This window comes from Canis aureus, chromosome 24 (genome assembly GCF_053574225.1).
Source record: "Canis aureus isolate CA01 chromosome 24, VMU_Caureus_v.1.0, whole genome shotgun sequence".
Classification (NCBI taxonomy): domain Eukaryota; kingdom Metazoa; phylum Chordata; class Mammalia; order Carnivora; family Canidae; genus Canis; species Canis aureus.
The window spans coordinates 40,746,516-40,769,537 of record NC_135634.1 but is presented as its reverse complement, the minus strand read 5'-3'; the positions used below and the strand labels follow the sequence as shown (position 1 = coordinate 40,769,537).

Here is a 23,022-nt window from a genome sequence, read left to right as displayed (position 1 = left end):
GTTTTCTTTGGACTATATATTTAGGTCAGTCCCTAGAAAGAACAGTTCTACAAAAACATTTGTTAGCACAGGGGCTAAACCAAACCCTTCCTTTCAGATAGTTTCTTGGAGCTCTTAAAGGGTGATCTTATCAAGTTGCTCTGTGTACTTTAATTCTGTGATTTCACAATACCAAGGCAACATAAATAGCAGTGGAAACATCAATTTTTTATTCCTGCTGCCTTAAAAAGATTCAGGAGTAAGAGCTTGTTTAGGCTTACATGTTTAGGGAGAAATACCTGTCTGTTTATGTCTCTGTTGAAAGTAACTATGGGTGACATTCTGTTTTTGTTCCTGAACGAGGATTTGTGAATTATTATTCACATACGACCCACCACCTCACAGGCATGATGGCTGCTTTTTTGCACAGGGCATGCAGTAAAGTCTGCATGTGTCTGGGACCCATTATTAGTTAAGAGTTATGGAAATTCATCCCAGCGTGTCTGCCTTGCAGTTGTCTGTTCTTGCAAAGGCCTGCAGGCAGACATCACACAGATCATTTGGGGGCTACTGTATGTCTTCTGTAAAATTACTTAACATTTTTACGTTGAAAAGGGAGTGTTAAGGTAGGGAAATGCAGGGGTTTGGTTTGGTTTTGCATTTAATGGAAAGGCTTAGGAGTACTCTTCCATCCTTAGAGAATTCATTGTTTGCCTTTAAGTGCAGGAGGAGACACCTCAGTAAATGTTGAAAGTTGGCTTTACTTCTGTGGCTGAGGCTCTATTGAAAATGAAAAACATTTGTAATAGGAAATTTGCCTGTCCTTCATTCTGTTGAGCCTATTTTCTGGTGGTCATAATTGTGGGAAGAAGAGAGGAGGATAGTTTGCAAATAATGTGATGAGTTGGCAATGCAGAAGTTTCCAGCCATTTGAAAACACTTTATTCTGACAAACTGATGAACTTGTGATAGTCTTTTTGATATACGCTTCATAGAATGAGCTTTTAAAAGCATTATTCTTCATAATACGTGCCCATGCATAAGAATTTGTGCATTGGGTTCCTATGGGTAGGTATTTGCTTCTTATGTGATCTCAGTCTCCTAGATTCTAGGTTTCTGATATTTGACCCATATCATTTGCTGTTTTCTAGAACAAGATACAGGTACACAAACATTCAGACTACGATTTTAGGTGGTATGATATCTTACACAAAGCATTATTTAGTTTAGCATTCAACGTTTATTTTTGTGATTCACTAGGAGAGAGGTTTCATTGTATTTATCAACATCGACAGTTAAAAACTTTGGTTATTTTTAGATGATAAAAGAAGTGTTTTTGGGAGTGTGAATCCCTCCACTACTTTAACCATTTACGTTGCAAAGCATTTATTGCATTTATAAAGTAATAAGGACTTGAAGGAAAAAGCCCAGGAGAACCAGAATCTTTGTTTTAGAGGAGATGAAAGAAGAGGCTAGGAAACAATAAATTGTCCTCACCTGTTTTCTTAGTTTGAACAGGTTTCTTTCTATATAGAGTAGAAGAAATAATATTTGCTCTAAAAGAAATTGATGACCAAATAGTTTTTGTCTTATAAAGGGGCTTTAAAAGAAGATCCTCTTTATAGGGAGGATACATTAAAAACAAACAAACCAAAGCAAAATGATCTTCTATTCTTAGCTTTCTTAGGGAGAGTGTAATACTCTGGCATAATCATCTCTCTAATAATCTTGGAGAAGCAATACACCATGCTTTGACAGCACCCTGCCAGAAAAATTCTACAGTGTGTATTTTGTAAGATGTAAATGGAGAGATGAGAGGTGCGCGCGGGTGTGTTTTAAGTGAGGCACCAAATGCTACTTGGCACACTTAATCCTGAATTCTGCTCGCTTGCCTTTGCCCTGTTGAATTTAAAGATGTGATCTGATCCTCGATTATCATCTGAAACAAAAAATCCGACCTGCCTTGGCAAATGACTTTTCCCAGGAGAGTATTTTGGCTGTGAAAACATCCCTTCCCTATAGTCTTCACCCAATTCCTATCTTTGCCTCTTGCCCATTGCTCAGGTGCAGGAAAGGAAATGAGGTGCTGTAGGGGGTGTGCGCTCTCTCCCAGCCCCTCATTTGAAACATTGAGGCTTGTCTGATATTTTTTCACCGTCAGTTCAAAGAGGACATTTATGGGGCAGCCCAGGTGCTCAGGACTGGTGGTTGTCCTTCTGGTTGACCTCAGGTCCAGGCAGCAATTTTTCTCAACCTCTTCTAACTTAGTTCTGACTGCGAGGTCTTGTTTTTTCCAGCATCCCGTCTCCCCTTCCCTTTGTTTCACACCTCCTAGTTCATGTTTCTGGCGTTGTCTTTTTTTTTTTTCTTCCCTCTTTTTCTCCATTTCGGAATTTCACCGTCCTTGTGGCCTACTCTCTGCAGAGTGGCCCGAGAGCCCAAGAAAGAGGGCAGAAAAGGACACAGCAGCCCGCTTATCTTTAACCACCTTTTACCTTAAATTTGTTTTTCAGTTTTCAAACTGCAGCTCGGGCACATAGAGCTTTGGCAAAGGCGCAGACCCAGGGCGCCCCTTTTAAGTCCCCCCCCCCCTTTTTTTGGAGGGGGGGGTCATTTTGTTAGGCCCCCCTCCCTTCCCCCAAAGGGGGGTGGGTGGGCATTTCTCTTCCTTTCACTCCGTTTCCCTGTTGTGATTTCAAGGATTCCGTACCTCCAGGACTACCTCCCGTGTCTCCCTCCTCCTCCTCCCTCCTTCCCTTCCCCTCCCTGTGTGGCCTTTTTTGTCTGGCGCGTACGGTCTCAGCGCTGGCACTTCCCCGTTTCCCGGGTCACCTCCGCTTCCTGCATTCCTCCCTATTTATTTGGCACTTGGCTCCCCTCCCTCCTGCAAGCCCCTGCGGCCGGGGGTTGGGGACTCTGCGGCAGGGCTGAGGCCGCCCTCCCGAGCCTCCCTCCAGAGCCTCCCACCCCGCCCACCTCCGCTCGCCCGGGGGGCGCCGGGCTGCCGGGCCCCCTGCCCCGCCCCGCCCCGCCGCGTGGTGCGTGGTCCGCGGAGCCTGCAGAGCCCGGGCCCCTCGCTGCGGGCCTGGCTCCGGGTGGGCGGGGCGGAGGGCCCTGATTGGCTCCCGCCAGAGCCAATCAGCGCGAGCATCTGCCTCTCTGCGGCGGGCGCGGGGGGGCGGGGGCCTCGAGCCGGGGCGGGGTCCCGGGGCCCCGGAGCCCCCCCTTCCCCGGGCTGGGCGTCGGGGGCAGCAGCCCCCCCACTCCCCTCTCCACCTCGTCCCTCGAGAGCCCGCGGAACTGAGCCAGATGCGCGCCCCCTCCCGCCCCCCTCCCAGAGGATGTTCTGCGCTCAGCCTCCTTCGTGCATCGCAGCGCAGAATCCCAAGAATGAGAAAGTCCAACCAGCCCACTGACAGAGGCCGGAAACACACACTTCCTCTTATTTTTAATTGAGAAAAATCCAGGCCACGACCATGTGACGTGCCCCATTTTGTTTCCCTCCTCTCTTTACTACGGTTTACTACGACGCCGCGTTCCTTCATCTTCCTGTCTGCAAACCCTCGAGCACGTGGTTGTAGGATTGATGGGGTTGGCTCAAGATCCTAACATTTACTAATGGGAAGGAGGAGGAGGAGGAAAGAAAGAAAAGAAAAGAAAAAAAAAAAAAAACCGGAGAAGGAAACACAAGCGCTGTGGCTGGCACTGTTTGGGGATCATTCAGGAAAAACTCATTTGGCTGGAAATTGTTTTAGGGTCAACACTATATATCGAGCGGCTGCAGTTTGCAAAGCGTGGAGCCAGATAAGATCAACAAAAACTGACCCTTCTAGGCCCTGGGGAGCTCACAGTGAGATGAAAACGCCGGATATAGCTTGCAAATCATGAGAATCTAGAGATTCATCGCAAGGGCCTGGGTAGGGTTTGGTATTGAGGGTGGAGGAAACGCTGCTTAAGCTCTCAGAATCGGATTTGTGTTTTTGACCAGTGACAGCCCAAGTGAAAGCTCATCGGGGCAGGCTGGGCTAACTTTCTGAAAGCTTGTTAGATTTGTGTTGTGGCCCTCACGTCACCGACATTATGTGGGATGGAAAGTTTGTTCCCATTTTCCGTCCTAAAATAAAGGAAAATAAGAGAGGAATTCATGGAAGTGTTCCCCCTCCCCTCTCTAAGAAGTCTTTCTCACCAGCCAGTATGCCTCATGCATCACTGAATCATAAGCCCCAAAGGCAGCATTTTTTCCTGAGGGATAAATATCAGGAAGAAGGACTGCCCTGGTGTGAATGCTATGCCTTCATGCTGCTTCTGAGCTGAGGCAGAGAATTTCTCTCTGTTGTTAGTGAAAATTTGGAGCATCTAATAATCTTAATCCCTGCCGTTGTTTTATGTTCAAAACTAAACCGATAATAATTCCACATACTGTCTTTTCTCTGATTGATCCCCAAATAAATACTATCTATAATATTGCCTACCGCAGTAAGGGACTTGGAATTTAAAAGTTCATGGCTTCCCTGCTTCCTGCAGTTTGGTTTTTTGTTTTGTTCCCCCCCCCCCCTTTTTTTTTGGTTTATCAAAACTCCTGGAAAATGGCTTTATGCTATCTGAAATGATGCAATGGAAACAGCAGCTCCTGGGAGCCAGAGATCTTGAGTTGTAACACAGCTTGTGCCCTTCACTAGCTAAGTGACCTTGGGCAAGTCCCTTAATTTCTCTGGACCTATTTCCTCATCAGTAACTTGAGAGCTTTGTTCTAAATTATTCTGACCTCCTTTGCAGCACTAAACATAGGAATATTTTGGAGAGAATGACTGATATTCTTTAATGGGTCAGTTGTAATGAGGATTCTTTCTGAAGAAGCTGTTGATGGGCTCATAATGAAGTGCTTTAGAATGTTCTTTTTTGTCCTATTCTAACTTTTGGATCACTCTTTTGATTCAGGGCTTATTTTAACCTTGGCGGTTTGGAGGGGAGCAGATTTTAACAGACCTTAAGACCAACCCTCCAGACTGCATAAGTCTAAATTTTTGGAACCTTCTCTAGACTGAACTGGGCTCCTCCCCCTCCTTCCTTTTTAAAACATCAAATGTGTGTGGAATGCAAGTCAACTGCTAGTGCCTTGCCTCCTAAGGTCAACTCTTGGAAGCATCCCACCCTACCATACAGATCAAACTTTAACCACTCCATGTCTATGACATTATTCTGTTTGTTCTATTGGAAATCAGCCCTTGGCCAGGTGGTCTTTTTATGGATAATGTTTCTTGTTCGTACCCTCAGAATCCTTCCTTCAGTGAGGTACATCCACTTGAATGAATAGAATGGAAATCTGAGAGGCCAACTGAGGACTATAGGAAGTCTTCCATAATTTTTTGTTGGTTTCAGTTTTCTCTGTCGGGTGTGGGGAAGAGCTCATTATTTCTCTTGCCCACAGCATGACTGTTGTCTGGCCTTTATGTGTTTTAGGATTTTTGATTCGTTAGTTGAGCTGTACGCTGCTTTGCTGACCTAGTATTATCTTGGCTGTCAAGTTGCCAGTGTATTCAGAAGTTCTGACCCTTTGGGTACCTCTGTGTGGATTGCATAAATCATTAGAATAGTCTATTGACTCTTTCATTCAGAACTTCATTCACTTGACTCTTTTCCAATCCTGCTACAACCATATATATCTCTTAGCTGTATAGTATATAAATGGTTCCTTTTATTCTGGTGGGTTGGTGATTTTAAGATACTAGAACACGATTGTAAGGTTTTGTTTTTTTTTAAAAAGTTATTTTCTCAATGATTTCTTCATGGTACAGAGTTACTGGAAATTGTATTCAAGGAAAATAGTGTCTCATGAGTTCAGTTTGGAGTCAGTTTTACACTAAAGATGCTGTTACTTTCTTTACCACATTTACAATTATATTCTTGATTTATTATTGATTATTCCTTGCCTTGTGAGTCCATAGCTATGCAGCAAACTCCAAAAAGCACTTTTAAAAATGTTATTAAAACACGTTTAGAAGTTGTAAGCACTTTTGAGTTTTAGTTTACCAGAATTATGTTCTAATATTTACGTGGTATAATAGTATGCAAATTTCTGACTAATACGAAATCGTTGCAAAAAAGTTCTTGTAAAACTTGTTTTAAATCATGGTCAGGAAATGTCTACTTCTGTTCTTGTCTTACATCGTGGAAATGGTAACCTCCCCCCCATTCCTGACTCCCAGAAAAAAAAGGAGAAGATGGATTAGATGAGTATAAGGTACTGTCATCTATGGGGAAAGGAACATTTTCCCTCTATATAATATTCTTGCTACAGGCTCTGCTATAATCTATTTGGTAAAATAAAATTGGTTAGATAAATGTTATTTGTGCTTCCTCAATGAGCCACTTAGCTTTGAATAATAGAGCTTTTAAAAATGATGTGTTTATATTGAAAAGGCTGCTTTTCTTTTTCAAGCCCCTTTCTGCATTTTCATTCATGATGGCAGTAGAATTGAACGTGTAGGTCAGGCTATAATTTTAATTGGATCATCCTATTTACTTCAAGCAGAGTGGAAATTTTGTGGTTTTATAACCCCCACCCTGAATGTTTTGTTGAGGAATGTTTTACTAAGTAAGTATTCACTGTTTTCCCTTTGCTCTTCCGTGTTTGTTCCTTTGCTCCCCACACTGTGTCACTTTCTGCCATCTACCCCAGTCCTGTTTGAACCAAACCCACATGCATTGGATACTAATTGGTTGGGCTAAGGAAGATGCCAGTAAACCCAAGTTCATAAACTTTTCCCCCCTTGTTTTCTGTTGACCAAAAAATACTTTGATGCAAGTTCTCTGATCTGCCCTGACATATTTAGGTCATGTTGCTGAACAGTATCACTTAATCTTGAGAAATTGATAGTTGTGTTATGTTTGTTGAAATGATTAAAGAAACATTCTCCCTTTTTTTCTTTGAACATATATAACGTGGCAAACAAATTCTATTTTGCACAGAAAGTCATGATTCTTACTTTTAGGAAGGTTACAATCCATGTGAAACAGGTAAAAATTAAAGAAAAGACATTTATAAAAATAAAGCAGTTTAAGGTCTCCGAAATATTCAGTAATTACTCTGCCTTCAACTGTTACTCATCTGTTATCCTCTAATGATCATGTTCTGTTTATTTTAAAATTATTTGAAGGGCTCCCTAGAATACCAGAAATAATCATACTTACCCTTGGATTTTAGAGATTGTGGGAATAATCAGAACGTTAGTTTCTCTGGTACAAGATCAGAGGCCACCTGCCTCCCACCCTCAACATAAGTGGTCTGCCCTTGGCCAGCTAGGCCCCAGACCTCAGCTTCTTACTGGTCTCTTTCCCTCTTCGATAAACATTGAACACCTATCATATTCCAATAACATAGATTTTGTTGTAAGAGAATGGGAGTGGATACACAGAAATGGAGGAGGGAAAAACTTAGTGAAGGGAGTTCATCCAAGTAATTACCAAATTTCTTATGGCACCACTTATCTGGGGGGAAAAAAATCCAGAATCAGGATACGCAATCCATAAAAGTCAGCAGTTTTCATGTACTTACTGGGTGAAAGTGCCCATCTACCTCAAAGTATTATGCTTTGCTTAATCATTCTAACCCCGGCTTCCTGGCTGGCAATAACAGCAGCTTACTTAAATAGTTTATAAGGCTGTTGAAACTCTTTGGAAGAGGGGCCCTTTTTTTGGATGCTCAGCTGGCAAACATATTGTTAGCAAGAAGCAAGAAAAAGATATCTTTGGCCCTTTTGTCCAAGCAAAGCCACCGGGAGAGGGGTCCAGGTGTTAAATGAACAGGAGTTCATGAGTAGGAAGTGTGGGGTAAAGGGGGGGCTGCAAAGGAAATTATAGTCTTTCTATCCTAGAAGCTCTATCATTTGGGAACTTTTTTCCCCTTTGGGTGGGTGGTTTTTTATTTTTAGCAGTGAAAGGCTTTAACCCCCTGACCTCTGGTTCCTGTGCTTGCTTCTGGCTGGAAGTATAACCTCCTTTGAGATTTTGTCATTGCTATTTCTTAAGTGTGCTCACTTGTACTCTCTCTGCTTTGATGATGTGCAGTCATATTTGTTTTTAAGCTTAAAGCAGTTTCTTACAGCCACCTAAAAAGGCAGTTTTTTAAAGACTGCCTAGTTTTATGATAGCTTGCTGGGTCTATTCACACTATTTTTTTTCTTTAATTTTTTGGTGTGGGCAATTCATGCACATGCCAGAAGTTTCAAGTAGTCTAATTTTTTTTAAAGGTATAAAGTGAAAAATAAGATTTTTAAAATTTATTTATTTATTTTTAAAGAGTTTATGTATTCATGAACGACACAGAGACATAGACAGAGGGAGAAGCAGGCTCCCTTGTGGGGAGCCCAATGGGGGACTCCACCCCAGGGATCAGGACTGAGCTTAAGGCAGATGCTCAACCACTGAGCCACCCAGGCATCCTCAAAATAAGATTTTATTTTAAAAGTATTAAGTGAAAAATAAGATTTTCTCCCACTCTTGTTCCCCAGCTTCTCTTCTCATAGGCCACCATCCATGCTGGATTTTATTTATGTTTCCAGAGATGAACTGCTCATAAATTTTGAAGCTTAGTAATAGAGAGTTGGTTAAACGCCCAACTGCTTAAAGTCTTCCGTGGAAGAAGCTCAGATCCCCACGTTTTGCACTGAAGGAACACAGCAGACAATGTACCTCTTACAGTAGACTCACTGCTTTTTTTTGCTAAAAGGAAAGAGAAGAGTACTCTTTACTTTCCATGCCTTCTTGTGACTCTTCAGGTTATAAAAAAAAAAGCATCATTTAGTATAACCCAGTGATAGGGGAGGGAAGCATTAGTTAGGAAATGATCTGCTTTTCTAATTTTGAAGCATTCTTGCAAATTGATTATGAAGGGAAAGGCATCTAAGTGTGAGTCTTTATTACTCCGTTTTCTCCTCTGTTCCTTCTGTGGTTGCATGCCAGCACTTCCCTGCCCCTCCACGTGAATAACTAGTTCTTAATATAGTGTGGCAGGATTAACTATAAAGGTTAGGGAGCCTTTTGAAGACGTTCTAGTCACCAAGGTCTTATATTTTTGAGTGTTCAGAAGAATTAAAACTTTCTATTGGAATAAGCAGAAAGATTGGTAAAACCATTTCAAATTCTGGGAGCAGGTTACTTTAGACATAATAATTGCATGTAAATAATATTATAAATTGTTTAGTGATTTCCTCTCACTCAGAGTATTAATAACTTTGGGGGAAATAAGTGGAATTTAGAGAATCTGTTCCATCTCCTAAGGAAATGTATATTATAGTAGGTATGACTGAGATGAATCTCTACTTTGAATCTAATGCTTAAAAACATTTATAACTGATGCCCTGATGTTCCTGCTGATGGTGGTCCAAGCACAGTGTGAATAGGATGGGGTGGTTATGGAATATGATAGCAGATGACATTTAAATCACAATTATCAATATTTTTTTTATAATTCTTGGTGCCTTGTCAAGAAGAATATGCTAAAAGAGTAACATCCATTTTCTTTCAGATCATCTGGAGTGAGGAACAAAACTCAGCAACATGCAGAAACTTTTAAGAAAGCTGTTAAATAATTTAAAATATATGCATCAAGCTAGATTCTTAGGTGGATGCAGCATCTAGCTCTGATCTGTAACAAACCACCCCCAAACCGAGGGCCTTAAAACATCAGTCGTTTGTTAGATCACATTTCTGAGGTTTGGAGATTTAGGCTGCGTTCAGTGGGGCAGTTCCTGTCTCACCTGGATAAACTCGTGCGGACAAGTGGATGGTTGGCTGAGGACCGGTTGCTTTAGAAAGGTTTCCCTCACTCTTTTGGTGGATGATGCTAGCTGTCAGTTGGTGCTTGCTGCTGATTAAGCCAGACCAGGCTGGGTTAGTAAAAAAGAGGCCAGTTACTCCGTGTGTGATTTGGAGAGTCCCTTTCTAGTTTGTTCCCTATACTTCACATAGTATTTGGGTGAGCAACCAGCAGCAGTGAGGTGGCAGGGTAGGGGGGATAGGCATGCACAAGTACTTTTCAAGCTTCTGCTTACATCACATTTGCTATGATCCCGTTGTCCAGAGCAAGTCACAAAGACATGCCCAGTTTCAAGGGACAGAAAAATAGATACTACTGTTTGATTGATGGGAGAAGCAGTTGTTTCGGATTTATACGTTGTATAAGCGTATTTGTAAACGCAGCTGTTTATACCACCACTGACCATTTATCAGTTGCATGTTGACCATTTAGAATAAAGTTCTTCTTAAATGTTTGTAATGAATATTCCTAGCTTTGGGTGCAATATCAATGATTTCCTTTTGTATTGGTGGTATCACTTTTTTCCTTTTAATTTTTCCTTGAAAACCATGAAAGCTTATATTGTCTCAATAAACTTCTGTTGAGTTCAAACTCTAAGCCAGGCCCTGGGGACCGAAATAGGTGTGCCCCTGTCTTTCCAGTGCTCTTAGGAGGCAGAGAACAAAGAAGTAAACAATGAATTGCATTCCTGCAAAATGTGATATGGGGAGGAAGAAAGGCAGGGTGTTATAAGTGGAATAATGGGGAACTGCTTTAAATGTGGGGACAGGAAATGATTGGAGGAAATAGCAAGTAGTGTGGCTCTATCATTTAGGTTTGTGAAGGGATAGGAAAAATTTTTATATCACATGTTCATTAGGCCAGGTATAGATTCAAATCTTTCTTTAGGAGTTTGATTCCCTCTGGAGGTATGCCTCTCTTAGAATGAGTGAAAGCTGGAAGTTCATCTTTAAGAAAAACAGGAAAAATGACTCCTAAGATTTCTTACCAGAGACTCTCATCTATATTTTTCAGGCCATTGGTGGTTGGTGAAAATATTTATGCTATCTGCCCTAGGCCAAAAGGGCTACACTGCCAACAAGTCCTCAGGCAGCTCACACAGACCTGGAGATGAAATGTGGTGCTAGAAAGGAACCCAGGGCCACAGGACATCAGGCATCTTGGCACCCCCCTCCCTCCATCCCTTCACCAAGAGTGCCCTTTCCTCCATACCCAGCAAGCTGAAGCAGAGCAGAGCTTGCTCAGAGAATGAGGCTGTTAGTGGGGAGCGCTGGGGAGCCACGGGTGAAATGGAATCAAAGGCTTGAAAGAGGTGTTCCCACCTGAGCACAGATAAGACACAGGCTCTGGAAACGCAGAGCTGCTGGTTCTTGGGCAGCAAATGCAGCTGGTTGGCAGTACCCCACTCAACGCCACGGCAGTGCTTTCTTGAACCTTGTCCCAGATCTCTTACCAGGCAGTATTTACATTTTTCTTACACCAGAACCTCTAATGCCTTAATGTTCCTGAGGTTACAGAACAAAACAAAATTGGGACACTGGGTAACCTACGTCATATTGGGAGTAGGAGGGGAGTTGAGGGGTCGGTTGAGTAGCATATTTATATCCTGATCTTGACAGCTCCCACCCACCCCCCAGCTCCTCCTTGGCTTGCCCTTTCTGCTCCTTCCCAATTCCAGCGCACTCTTTGAACCACAGTTAACAATACCTTCCTTTCAAAACTGATCCCATTCCCTCTGGTTAGATTAAGGAATATAAATATTACATGTTTTTCTAAAGAATGGGTAATGACTTTACTTCTGAAAATATTTTACTTCCATTGGTAGGATACCCTGGAAGTCATTGGGATTATAATGAAAGCTTTCCCTTTTTGCCTAAGCTTGTCCTGTGTGTGGTATGTGTGTGTGTGTATGTGTGTGTGTGCTTGCACACGCACACGTTTGGAGGTGAGGAGAGTTAGGTAGTGGAAACTACATTCCAGTAAAAAAAGGTTACATTCCTAAAACTAGGTCTTTAAAAATATTTTGCAGCTTGAGCCTTTGGTCCTTCACAAGTTTCTACAAGGGACAACCTTCAGACAGTGTACAGGCTTGTAGATTCTCAGGCCTTTGAACTGGGTGAGGAATGTGTCTCAAGTCAGAAAAAGGGAATGGCTCGTGCTTTTAGCCTCTAGCTTGAAAGCTGGAAGAATGTTATTGTGTCTTCAAAGCCTCTTTCCCACCACGCTGTATTAGATGGGCTCTTGGAAAGCGTCTTTGCATTATTGAGTCCACAACAAAAACCCATGCCACCCAATTCGATCTAATTCAGTGACGACTTTTAGGTGGATTTTAAATTAATGTGTCTCTTCTGTAAGAATAGAGCCCCCATTCCACTCCTCCCTTGTTACCCCAGTTGAGGCGATTTATAGTTATTCACTAGATAAGGAAACTTTGGTCTTTCTTTTCTTGTGGGGAGGGGAACTTGGGGAATATTATTTTAAAAAATAGTGGCCGAGGTATTTAGGAAGAGTTCTTAGCTCTGTAGAATGAGAATGCATCTCCGTGGGAAGTCAGATTGCATTTGCAGTATAAAACCAATACATGCAGATGATCACAGAAAACATCTAGAGTGTGTTGTTGGCTGGGTTCAAGTGCACCTACCATCCTGTCTCCTCCTTGCTTTCCAAAAGTTTACCCCTTCCTGCGGTGTTGGAAACCCCCCTCATTGTTCTAATTACTCCTTTCCCGGCACTCTTTCCTACTGAAACTTGTGAGCATGTTGAGAGCAGTGCCAGTGTCTGAGGAGGAGAGGACCCACAGAGCCCTTGCCAAATTAAGAACTTGTTTATCAGCAGTTCAGAGGACAGTTGTTGAATAATAGCTTTAGAAAAAGCCCCACGCAGAAACAATGCCGTGGATATATCTTGGGTACCTCAAACCATTTCATTCATTGGGTATTTTAAAAATCAAATTTAAGGGGTGCTTGGGTGGCTCAGTCGGATAAGCATCTGCCTTTGGCTCAGGTCATGAACTCAGGGTCCTGGGATCAGAGCCCCCAGGCTCCCTGCTCAGCGGGGAGTCTGCTTCTCCCTCTCCCTTTGCCCCTCCCCCTGCTTGTGTGCTCTCTCTCTCTTTCTCTCAAATAAATAAAGTCTTTAAAAAGAATACAAATCAAATTCAGATTTCACATGATATTATACATAATCAAACAGAATGACAGGAGTTCTTGTCATCCGATAGGACTGGATATGCAAGCTCCAGTGAAATTAGTTACAAGAGCATCCTTCGTATGTCTGAAATCCTGGGGTACTTCCTCTGTTTCCCCTAAACCATTCTTCTAAAGAAGGACAGAAACTTTGCTTTGTTTTGAGGAGATTTGTTTCCCTGCGTCCAACAGTCCTTTACCAACTTTCCTTCTCCTAATAGAGTTCTGATGTGAATTGCAGTTTGTTCATGTAGGTCCAAGCTTCACGTTTTCACTGAGGTTTAAAGATACCAAAAGCGATGAGAAAATGATTTGAAAAATAATTATAGTATCATAGTTACCTCTGTTTTCAAAAAGAGACCAGTTACTCAGTGTGTGATTTGGAGAGTCCCTTTCTAGTTTGTTCCCTATGCTTGTGCCTTTTCTTCCTCTTGAGTATATGGCTGCTAGTTAGCCCCTCTACTAAAGTACTGGTAAGATCTGGGAAAAGGAATTAAATTTATGTGAGTGCCATTTGCCACTGTGGCATTTGTTAGCCACGACGTTAACCTTGATCTGGGAAGTCGAACCTAATTGCCAAGATAGGAGACTGTTTGCCTGTGTTCTGTTCCCATACCTCATGGAGGCTGGGCTGTTTGGATGGCCACAGTGATCGAATGCATCTTCTAAACTAGTTTATCACCTATTATAGCAATCCTTCTTAAACATTGCTTGATATTTCAAGTACTAAGCTAAAACTTGGGATCCAAGCAATGTACACAGAGCAAAACATTTGTCACCCTTTGTTCTTAAATCCCGCAACTGCCCAAGATCTGTGATATAAATGTGTCCTATTGTATTTTAAGGAGGATTTTGGTTTTCCTGGCCCTTTAGAGTGATTTGATGTTTATGCTACTTTCTAAAACCTGGGAGTGTTTTCTAGCAGGTATGTGTCTGTCTGTTCTGGAGCTAGGCTATTTCTCTTTCTGCCAGCGTGGTTGACTAAGTTTGAATGCCTGGTGCAGTGAGTTTGGCATTTGGTTGATACTGTTTGTTGTAGATACTGAATGAATGAATGTGGGACCATATGTTTTTAAACCACAGTATGGGAAGTATGCCAGCACTTCATTTATCTGTAGACCAGAATCCTATTCTAGTCAGGAGGACAGAGAGTTTTTCTTGATGACGCTACCGCTGCCTCACACTTGGTGGGTGCTTGTCGTAGATTTTTCCATTCATTCCATAATGAAGCTGTTGTAATTATTGAACCTGGACATGGGAAGAAATCGTAAAAAAAAAAAAAAAAAAGGAAATCGTAACTGGTCATAAAGATAGTGGTGGGGAATTGCCAAAGATGCAAATGTTTAAAGACCAGACGTGAGAGAATGTTCTGGTTAATTAATGCAACAAGGATTTAGTGAGTTGTTGCTGAGTGCCAGGCATATTCCTAAGTTCTGGAGTTACAAATGTAAAGAAAACAGACAATAATTCAGGCTCTCATAGAGCTTCTTTTCTTGAGGACTGGTTGAGGGAAAGGCTGTCAGGATAGATCAGCTTACCCAGGGGGCAAATGAGATGCTCCCAGGGAGACATGGCAAGGGCTTCTGGCCCACTTTATGAACTGGAGAGCTTGACAGCATTGATTTGTACACACACATTTACCTTAAAGCTCATCACAGTCATTTTGCCTGGATGTAAGTGCGTCATTTGTACTCTTCACAGCTTATCATGATCAAGTTTACCTTGTGACTCATAAATGGAGCAAAGTCAGATTTTTTTTCTGCTGTAATAGGGCAGTATATGAAAGAGAAGGAAGTGAGAGTTGAAATTGATATGTGTCTGCTGGAAGAGATTGTCTTACATGTAAATTCAAGATTCGGAACAGATGACAGCTAGGGAAAGAGGGTGAGGAATATGTGATAACCTCTGGGGGGCCCTGGAAGAGATGGGATTGGCCACAAGTATGGCCACCATTGTGTGTTGGGTCACATGTGCATCTTGGTGCCATGAGCCATAGCTTAAGTTGCAGTGTTAAGGTTAGTAATGTTTGCTGGGTATTAAGGCTTTTCTTTTCAACATTATTATGCAAAACACATAATGTGTAATACCCATCCTGTTGGAAAAGTATTTAGTATGTTTGCTTTTCTCTACATTTATTCCTTGTACAGAATGATTGGGAAGAAAGAAAGTCTTGAACCTACTCTTATGTCAAAAGCTTTTCTTTCAATACTGTTGTATATTTTGCTAATAAGGATCTTCAGGTATATTCCTCTTGGATCCATATGTAACAAGAGGAAATCCCACAGTTTGAGGTAACTTTTTCTAGTGGTTTAAAGCTTTTATGATGAAGAAATTTCTTTATAGCTAACTTAAATTCCTTATTCTCAAGGGAGAGTGTTTTCCTCATTCTGATTTTAGCAGTGGTGACAAGTGATGGGCCGTGTCCCTTTTTTTTTTAATTGAGTATATAAATTTTTATTTTTATCTGAAGATTTAAATACATACATAAAATCAGCTGTAAGGTACAGTAAGGTTGTAAAAACAAATTAAAAAATAAAACATAATGACTATATTTAAGTGTGCAGAAGATAAAACAGGAAACCATAACCTTGGTATTGTTACTAGTCAGTTTGCTAAAAGACGAAATAAGGATCGAAATGAATTTAAACAAATTCTTACAAGGAATAGCCATAAACATAAAATGTTTCATAAGTGATTGGAAATGCTAATTAAACTGGATATGACTTTCTGGGTTTCAAATGCAATATACATTCATTGGCCGAAATTGTAGAGTCAAGTTCCTCTAAAAGAAATTTCGTATCATCCAACTTTTAGATAAAAGACAACAGTGCACCCAATACAATTATAATTTGGGTTCTTTTTTAAGATTTTATTTATTTATTTGAGAGTGAGAGAGAGAGAGCATGAGCAAGATGAGGGGCAGAGGGTGAAGCAGACTCCCTGCTGAGCAGGGAGCCAGATACGGGGCTTGATCCCAGGACTCCAGGATCATGACCTGAACCAAAGGCAGATCTAGCTGAGCCACCTAGGCACCCCACAATTTGGAGTTCTTTAAATATTGTATTTTTCAGTAATCTCTACACCCAATGTGGGGCCTGAACTTGCAGCCCCAAGATAAAGGGTCATCTGTTCTACCAACTAAGCCAGCCAGGTGCCCCCAATTTGGAGTTCTCTAAGTGGCCAGGAAGTTTAAAGGTGTTTGAAAACCAGTTAGCAAAGTCCTGAATATTTAGAGAATTTGTTTTTTTTCGAGCAAACTTGTTTTGTCGTTCATTTTTTAAATATTTATTTATTTATTTGAGAGGGAGAGAGAGAGAGCACGAGAGCCAGCACACAAGCAGGGGGAGTAGCAGAGGGAGAACAGAGAGAGAATCTCAAGCAGACTCAGTGCTGAGCACAGAGCCCTACAATGGCTGGATCCCTTGACCCTGAGATTACCATCTGAGCCGAAACCAAGAGTCAGTTGCTTCACCCATTACACCACTCAGGTGCCCCTCTTACATTTTTAATTCAGTAGTATTTTTTTTTTTAAGCATTTCCTTACTTTCTGACACTATAAGATGCTTCAGGATCATCTTATTTATTTCCTGCCCCACTCCTGGAATCATCTGTTTCTGAAAGAGGCCCTGGTTCCTTTTATTGGAGAATTGTATTAGACACCCACATATTGGCACTAGTTGTGTTTGTTGCCACGGGGGTGTCATTTATTTTCTGCCCTCTCAGTTGCCAGAGCAAGGAAATACATGTGTGTATACTACGCCATATATATATACACACGTGTCTATAAATATTTCTATATGTAACCATCTGTATCTATACTAAGCTAAACATAAGTTCATACTGATGTCTCTTAACTCTAATGGATTTCCATATGGATTATTCTAGCGTTTTTCCTTGTTTATATGTCACCTCCCACTCCAACAGTGAGAAACTTGGCTGTCACCGTCCTCCATCCATTTCCTTACTTGCTCAATTCTACTGCTTGCGTACATATAACACTCTCAGACTTGTTATCCTGTGCCCTGTAGGAAACAACTTTATCAACCAGAGCATGGTGCTTAGGTACAGTTTCTTTTGCCTTAGTCTTGCAGAGTCACCTCATTTCCAACGTTCTACTTTGGTCAGCACCTTATTTCTTCTACCCCCTGCAGGGAGGTAGTTTTGCGCATTTGTGATACATTTCGATTCTCTGTCACATTCTGCATTCCACCGTGATCACTGACCTCTTAATGAGTTTTTAAAATTTGCATACATGTAAGTTTAGCCTTTGTTTCAAGTAAAGTGCTGTGTTTTGACAAAGGCTTAGATCTTGTGTGTATGGGGCGCCTGGGTGGCTCAGTCGGCTAAATGTCTGCCTTTGGCTTAGGTCATGATCCCAGGGTCCTGGGATTGATCCTTGCAGTGGGAGGAGCTTGCTGCTTCTTCTCCCAGTCTCCCTGCTTATGTGTGCATGCGTGTGCTCTCTCTCTCTCTCTCTCTCTGTCAAATAAATAAATAAATAAATAAATAAATAAATAAATAAATCTTTTTAAAAAAAATCTTGTGTTTGCTACTACAGTGTCATGCAGAATAGTTTCCCCACACAAAACATCACCTATGCTTCCCTATGTAGCCCTCCTTCCCTCTTCCCTGCCTCTGGCAACCACTGACCCCTTTATCATCTCTGTAGCTTTGTCTCTTCCTGAATAGCATATATTTGAAATCATACTTAAGTACATTTATCAGGCTGGCTTCTTTTACTTAGCAGTATGCACTTCAGATTCATCCAAGTTTTTATGTGGCTTGATAAGCTCCTTTCTCTTTATTGCTGAATAATATTCCATTGTGTGGCTGTACCATGATTTGTTTATCCAGGCCACGGACCTTTTATGGGATGTTTCCCTACATGTGTTCGAAGACCTTCATGAAGTGAGCTCTCAGTTTTTCCTTAATATTAACCATTTTTAGGTTTTACTCATCATTCTGATTTCTCAAACCTACAATCAGTCTTGTGGTTCTTTCCAAGACCTATAAAATTTTCCACAATTTTTCCTGCTCGGAATTGGCCAATTTTAGATCAGCCCAGGGGACAGTTAGAGATCTGCTTCCTGATTTCTCCACATTTCTTCCCATTTTAACCTGCTCTATATCAGTATTTGTTTGTGTAGTAATAGCAGAACATTACAGATTTTTGTGCCACCTTGTAGCCACTGTGATCATCAGAGCCCATTTCAGCTGTCTTCCTTGAAGGGCCTAGCTATTTGGATGTTTTGAAACCGTGTTATTTGAATCCTTCTATTGGCAGTCTTTTTAAAAAGTTATCTTCTAATTTTTCCTCCCTGTAGTTATTTATAAAATCTTCATTTTACCTCTCCATAATTGATTTCCTGGTCTCCAGGAATCAAGTTAATACAGTTAATTTGAGTCTGGTCCTCATCAGTTCTAGACACCCAGTGGGAATCTGGAACTGGCGACACACTCCTGCCAGGACTGGGCCCTGCATGGGTCGCATGAGGCAGCCACAGGGTTCATCACCATCTGAATTTGTCATCTGGGAACAGGGTTTTCCTTGCTGGACCTTAGGAAATTGTTCTAGGCCTTATGAAGGGGTCACTCTGTTGAATTCATGCTTATCATCTTTACATGATAAAAGGCAGCTACTTAGCAATTTCAACAGTCTGCAAGGTTTTTTGAGCATTTACTACATACAAAGTGTAATCAACCTTAGGCTACTCTCTCCTGAGGTGGCTGCCATTGACCATGACAAAATGCCTTCCTAGCCACTGGGGAGTGCATGTGCTGTGGGGCAGGTAACCAGAGGAGGGAGTGACAAGGGGACCGGCTATAAAGGCACAGATGTTTCGTTCAAATACTAGGACACAAAAAACAAATAAATGCAGGCCATTTGTGCTCCATAGTCTCATTCCATGCAGTCTTTTTTTTTTTTTTTTCCTTTGAAAACACAGACATTGATTTTTTTTTTTCCTCTCTCTCTGAAATTGTCTCAACTTGTGTTCCTGTCAGAATTCCTGACATACTAGATCATAAAGATTACAGCAAGGCATCTTTTATATCTGTGTGTGTGTGTGTGTGTGTGTGTGTGTGTGTGTTTTCTCCATATATTTAACCTTGGGTTACATGTGTAATTTTTCAAACATTCCCTTATAATCAGTTTTGTTGTCTGTACTTGTTGGCTGTGAAGGCCTCTGGAAAAGTTGTTTAAAACACAGGACTCAGGGGTTTCTTGATACATATCCTTTTCACCCAAATGAATCTCTGGATAAAAGTTATTTTTAAAACTGTTTAAAAATTAAGTGACCTAAAGCAAATCTTATGTTCTTTTTGAACCTTATGTTAAAAGTAGGAATGTATATCTGCTAATGGCCAGGATTTCAGAATATCCAGAAATATCCAAGCAGTGTTCCGTAGGTCATTGACTAGAGACATTCATGGTATCCTCCATAGAGTTTCTGAGGCTGCTTGATTTTGCACATTCCAGATTGTCACCAAAGTCTAAAAAGAATTAGTATGACTGGACTATATTTGCATTTAGAGTGTTAGCAACCCTCCAGAGTATACACACTGGGCTATTTATGAAGCAACTTCAGCTGACAGCTGAAGATCAGAAGATTCTATTTTGGGAAGTGTCCTAAATGTGAGGTTCTGTGGTGAAAAAATTTAGTGCCCTACAGATAAGAATACTTCAAACAGGAAGCAGTGGTAATTTATTGCTTCCTGTGTAAGTATTCTTATCACTATGATAAGCTTTAGGTTTCAGTTCTGTTTTCCTGATCCCAAGATTTCTTTTCTTGTAATCAGCACCTATAAGAGGATTAAAAATGAAAAAGAAGAAGAAGAAGACAATGACAGCAAATGTAGGGGGATGGGTAGAGAATTTACTAGCATGATTTTTCCTATCTGGAGAAGACTCTTATATTTCCTACCACTCAAAAGTATTTGGTAGGCTAAGAGAAAAACTGTTTACTACTGTTGGCTCATTTACTTGGCTCCATCTGTTATGTGTGTGCATATGGCATCAATTCCATGTTAGTGTAATGCAAGGCTGGGTTGACTATTGCTCATGGAAGGTCGAATAATGCACATGACTATTGCACATGATAGAACCAGCATGGATAAGAAAAGAGGAGATGGGAATTTTATTCCTGATTCTGACATTCCCTGGGATCTACCATTCTTTGACCTGGTTTTCTGGCTCAGAAAATGAGAGGTAGTACTGTTTCCCCAGTCTGTCTAATAGTGTTGTTCCAAGGAGCAAGTGTGGGAATATATGGAAGTGCAGTTATAAACTGTGAATTTCATCTTGAGCCTGAAGCTTAGAGTGGTTTCACTCAATTCCGACCACTCCCCTTTCGGCCTTAGAAAATAAGGGTGCTTTTGGTTCATGGTCTTTCCTTATTAAAAATATTTTTCAAATTCAGTCAGCTTCCTAGATTTCTTGGCTGGACGACTATATCGTGATTGAGTGCCTGAAGAGAAAGATGCATCAACATTGACTCTCTATTTCAGATATGTGTTTCGTGAATTAGGAGTGTGTCCTACTGTTAAATTCAAGGGAACTGGGTTGCGTTTATTAGCTTGGCATAGAAAAATCAAAGTTCTACACATGGGCTAAATTATTTTATAAGCTGTAAGTATAAATCAGGATTAAAGACTGAAATGTATTTATTAAATTTTAAAAGGAAGTACGTACATGCATTTTATAGTTCCTATGGATTTAATTATATACTAAATGCAGAAAATAAAAGTATTACTGGGTAGCACTGAATGTTTTCTTCCAAAATTTTTGTTGAAAAGTGTCTTTACTCTTAAGTCTGTGCCCTCTTTGTTAAATCATAACATCTCTTAGTTCACTCTTGCTCTTACAAAGTGACTTTTGGTAGTGTTGCCTGCGTTGTGATTTTAAAGGGTACCATGTTTCTATGTGAATATTCAGCTGTGAGCTCATTCTTGGTCCTGACTTGGCATTTGTCAAGGTCACAGCTTTATGGCAAGGATGATAATAGGGTGTATGCATGGCTTGTAGAGGAGTTCCCAGTTGGGTCCACTTGTCTGTGCTCAAGTGTGTGATATTAGCCAGCTATCCAAAACAATTATTTCAGTGGCTCGCTAGGCTCATTTGTGTTCCAGAATTATTTCAGAGCACTGGCTCCTTGCTCAAGGAAAAAAAAAAAATAGAGATAAGATGAGAAGAACAAACGGGGGTGGTGGGTTGGAGGAGGAGTAAAATTCATATGACAGTTTAGTAGATAGCCATTGATGATAGCTAATTAATGATTTGTAATTACCCAGGGGTCAGAAGTTAGACTATTAGTTATTTTGCTATTTTGCTTTCCAGGTGGAATGGATTATGTGAACCTTAGATGAATCTTTGAATTTATTATGAAAAATATTAGGCCTACATGTGGCCTTAAAAATGGTAACACTTAAAACATTCATTCTGTAGATAAATAAATTCAGGTCCAGAGAAGTTAAGCAAATTGCTCAAGATGATACAGCTGTCTTACGGTAGAATCAGCAAAGAATCCTAATATCTCTTCAGCTTGATGTTTTTCCCCCTACGCTATACTGCGTAAAGATGTTTATTCATAAATGCTTTGTCAATTTTATATTTTTGTATAAAGTGTTTTTCATGTTACATACATATATATGTGTACAGAGAGTATGTGTGTAGATTTAATTGTTTATTTATTTGTTCCTCAAATAGTTAAATGATGCCAGGCACTGTTTTGGGTGCTAGGAGTATAGCTAGGAATAAGAGTCAGTGTCTGCCCTCATGGAGTGTATATTCGAGCGAGACTGACAATAAACAGACACATTTATTTCAGATAGTGGTTTAGTTTTTGCTTTTGAAGTAGTTTTGAAAAATTGTATTGGACAAGAAGCATCCGGATTTTCAAAGATATGTTTGGAAAAAGAATTGTAAATTTATGAGAATAATTAAAGGATTTAAAAGATTGCTTGTTAAATGCAGCTTCCTCTTTTATATGCAGAGTGTTTGATTATTAGCCCTCCATGAAAATAATTTATAAGCACTGGTAATTAACTGCCTGTATCCATGACTTAGTCAACCCTATCCATAAAGTTTTAAAAATGTATTTATGACTACTAGGACTTTATTAGTGCTCTTTTTTCAAACCTCCTGTTTCCTTTCTGAGGGTGGAAGTCCTTGCCTGCTCTGCTCATGTAGAAGAGCAGATAGGAGAGCCCTGAAAATGAGGATGCTGTTTTATATAACTTGGAAGGCCTTACCTTAAGTAATAGTAAGGCAATCAATGAATGATATGTCTTAACGAAGACAAATATCTGCTTGTTATCAGTGAATAGCCCTAGTTCATTCTGAAAAGTTGGAAGAATCTTATTTCATTGGTTTATGACTTATTTTTATATGTACCTGTTTTCCTGCAGTCATAGATAAAAAGTTTTCTGAAAATAATGACATAGGAAGGCTTCCCTACTATCTCCCTGTAGCAAAGATCCCTTTGCTAAACTACTTTGATGTTGTAATAATAGGTTGATAAGCTATTACTTTTAAAATGGAAGTTAAGTCTTGAGCCTCCTGTGAAACTCTCAGGAAGCCTAACATGGCATGTCCTACATTCTAGGTCATCCATCCATAAACTGGGTGGCTGGAAGGACAGGCCTAGAAATGGCTTTCTGGTCCCATGAGGTTCTGGGGGCCTGTATTGTTTGATGTGGCGTTTGGACCTTCTGAAGATCTTCTGGGCAGCTTGGCTTGAGCTTCCTTTTCTTTTTGGTTACTGATCACTTGAACCTGGACTGTCCTGATCTCAGTGCCCATGTCTTGCATGGCCAGTGTCCATTCTCGGCTGGGCAAGAGCTGCCATCCTAATTGTCTTGTTTCATTGTTTGTTCACGACTCTTCTGAGTATGCTCAGGTGATTGCAATCTTTGGCATGTCTTCTGTGTGTGCTTTAAGAGCATACTTGTGGCCACAGAGCAATTTGGTGATAGCGATCGTGTTGAATTAGAATTCTAGGATCAGTTTCTAGGTTCTGATCGTCTTTATACTTGCATGAACAA

General features: G+C 40.8%; 1 protein-coding gene across 1 annotated transcript in view; it reads left to right on the top strand.

Annotated features, from left to right (window-relative positions):
- Nucleotides 1-23,022, top strand: part of IRS1 (insulin receptor substrate 1) — a 60,493-nt gene that overhangs the window by 4,627 nt on the left and 32,844 nt on the right. The window lies entirely within an intron of this gene.